Below are 3134 nucleotides of genomic sequence, written 5' to 3' on the forward strand. Positions count from 1 at the left end.
ATTGTTTAGAGCGTGATGAGAGGCTGTAATCTGAACAATCTCCCATACGCCCTCCTCATGAGAAAAAGAAACCAGCGTCTTCATTCCTTTTGTGTCTATTTTTTATAATGTTGGGTAAAACTAAATCCAACAATAATCTACTCTTAAACAGAGCAAGAATCGAAAGAGAACCATATACTCTGAAATAAAACAACAGTCTACCCTAAAACAAACACAAATGTACTAAAATCCACTGTGCTACACGACAAACATCTTGATGTTAGCGAGGTGTTGTCGCTCACGAGATCTGAGCGTAAACACTAAGCTTTTGCAAGTGGAAACACACCGACATGTTTTATGCATGCGACGTCTCCAGATTATTTTTTCCCCCTTAAAAAAAAAGAAAGAAAAAGAAAAATGTCTGATTTATATGTCGTCTTCAGCTCCCGGCGTCATTAGCAAACTTTATCACTGACACTTAACGCTTTAAAGCCTCGTTATCACGTCGCCTCAGTTCGTCAGGAAAAAGGCCGACGATGCGCTTAGACTCCCATGCTTTGTTTTATTTTCATCAGGCGGTGGGTTGTTGCCGCGTTCCTCCCAAAAAAATGGCGTATGGTGTTTATTTTGAGACTAAACATCCTGCCGTAAGCAGAGCGAGAACGGTCACAATTGTGCGTCGAATGCTTGTGTGTGTTTTTTGCTTTCGGTTTGCATGCATAACTCAATGATGACATGTATGCCAGGTTGGACACTAAAGAAGGACAAAATGATCTATAAAGGTTGGCCAGCCAGAGGGATAGAGATGGGAAGGATGTGCAGCAGGTTAGGGTGATTAAGGATAGAGATGGAAATATGTTGACTGGTGCCAGTAGTGTGCTAGATAGATGGAAAGAATACTTCGAGGAATTGATGAATGAGGAAAATAAGAGAGAAGGGAGAGTAGAAGAGGCAAGTGTGGTGGACCAGGAAGTGGTAATGATTAGTTAGGGGGAAGTTCGAAAGGCATTAAAGAGGATGAAAAATGGACAGGCAGTTGGTCCTTATGACATTCCTGTGGAGGTATGGAAGCATCTAGGAGAGGTGGCTGTGTCGTTTTTGACCAGCTTGTTCAATAGAATTCTAGCGTGTGAGAAGATGCCTGAGGAATGGAGGAAAAGTGTGCTGGTGCCAATTTTTAAGAACAAAGGTGATGTGCAGAGCTGTGGGAACTATAGAGGAATAAAGTTGATGAGCCACACAATGAAGATATGGGAAAGAGTAGTGGAGGCTAGACTCAGGACAGAAGTGAGTATTTGCGAGAAACAGTATGGTTTCATGCCTAGAAAGAGTACCACAGATGCATTATTTGCCTTGAGGATGTTGATGGAAAAGTACACAGAAGGTCAGAACGGAGCTACATTTGTAGTCTTCTGTGATCTAGAGGAAAGCCTATGACAAGAGAGAGTAACTGTGGTACTGCATGCGGAAGTCTGGAGTGGCAGAGAAGTATGTTAGAATAATACAGGACATGTACGAGGGCAGCAAAACAGCAGTGAGGTGTGCTGTAGGTGTGACAGACAAATTTAAGGTGGAGGTGGGACTGCATCAGGGTTCATCCCTGAGCACCTTCCTTTTTGTAGTGGTGATCGATAGGCTGACAGATGAGGTTAGACTGGAATCCCCGTGGACCGTGATGTTTGCAGATGACATTGTGATCTGCAGTGAAAGCAGAGAGCAGGTAGAGGAACAGTTAGAAATATGGAGGCATTCACTGGAAAGCAGAGGAATGAAGATTAGCTGAAGTAAAACAGAATATATGTGCATGAACGAGAGGGGTGGTGGGGGAAGAGTGAGGCTACAGGGAGAAGAGATAGCAAGGGTGGAGGACTTGAAATACTTGGGGTCAACCGTCCAGAGCAATGGTGAGTGTGGTCAGGAAGTGAAGCCTGCATGATGAAGTTTTCTCAAGTACAAATAACCATATACTGGAACTATCATGCACTATTTGCAAGCACTCCCACCCAAATCCTCAGCCCTGGTCTTGAAACCAGGGAACATAATTTCAACTCTCACGGGGGCCAGTTGACAAGTTATATGGTTTATGGGCTGTGATGCGGATGTTCCTATAGGTACTTCAATGTATCAGTAATCTTCTGCCTTTGTTAGTGCTGTGTTGGCTTGTTCACCGAAAGGATTACACTCGACCAAAGAGTGAGGCCTCATGCCTCAGTGGTACGAGCCATGGTCGACAAAGCCAGTGGTTGGGCTAACCAAGAAAATATACTGGGAAAAGTGATGCAGTTGTCCTTAGAATACCTCAAAAACCTGCAGGTCAATGTTTTGTTTCCTCCAATCAAAGCAATGTTGTTGGATTTTCAGGATTGTGGTCCTTGGATTTTCAAAATGCTGTTTGACCATGGCAACTGAAATAACAACATCACACTCAATTGCGCTTATCCTGCCGTTGACTATGGTAGAAACCCAAGGCCTCATAGCTCAGCCGTTAAAGCACTGGTGTTGTAAACCAGGAGACGTGAGTTCAATTCTCACTGAGGCCTGTTGGCAATCTAAACACCTGCTATTTATTATCTGAAACAGGATAACTCCACCCAACTGCTACACTCTGCAGTTGTCATTGGAACAACAACATTCTTCTCCTCAGTCAATACTCACAATCTCTGTATAACCATAAATTACCATTTGGTCCTCCTGAAGGTCAACAATGCATGAACAAGAGTAACAGTATTACCCCAAACTGACAAATACAAAGTGCTTTTTAAACACCTACCTACTACTAGCCACTACGAGCTAATCTGGGACATATTATGCTGTGGCAACGAAATTAGCGCTTTCACCAAAATGCCAATGCTAGCCTCGACAACAAGTGCTTAGATCACTGGTATAGTAAACCAATAACTAAATGAGCATGTAAATATCATGCACAATTCAAGCCTCATACATTTGTATTTCTGCTGCATCCACAGCCTTTGCTGCATTTGAATCTTTGCGCTAACTCACAACTGGGGTTTAGCATTTTTTTTATTGTTGTGTTATCGTTACGTTTTTTATTTTTATTTTCTGATTCTATTGTGATTTCACTTCAAGACTTATTTGGCTAATTCGAGACTTTGGGTATCGAATTTCGTGCAATATCATGTGTAAATGTGTGTTGG

General features: G+C 42.5%; 1 non-coding gene across 1 annotated transcript; it reads left to right on the forward strand.

Annotated features, from left to right (window-relative positions):
• The first annotated feature begins 2446 nt into the window (after positions 1-2446).
• trnat-ugu (transfer RNA threonine (anticodon UGU)) lies at positions 2447-2519 on the forward strand. Its single transcript has one exon. It is a non-coding gene; the product is annotated as a tRNA-Thr (tRNA).
• Positions 2520-3134: the final 615 nt, after the last annotated feature.

This window comes from Phycodurus eques, unplaced genomic scaffold (assembly GCF_024500275.1).
Source record: "Phycodurus eques isolate BA_2022a unplaced genomic scaffold, UOR_Pequ_1.1 contig_970, whole genome shotgun sequence".
Classification (NCBI taxonomy): Eukaryota; Metazoa; Chordata; class Actinopteri; order Syngnathiformes; family Syngnathidae; genus Phycodurus; species Phycodurus eques.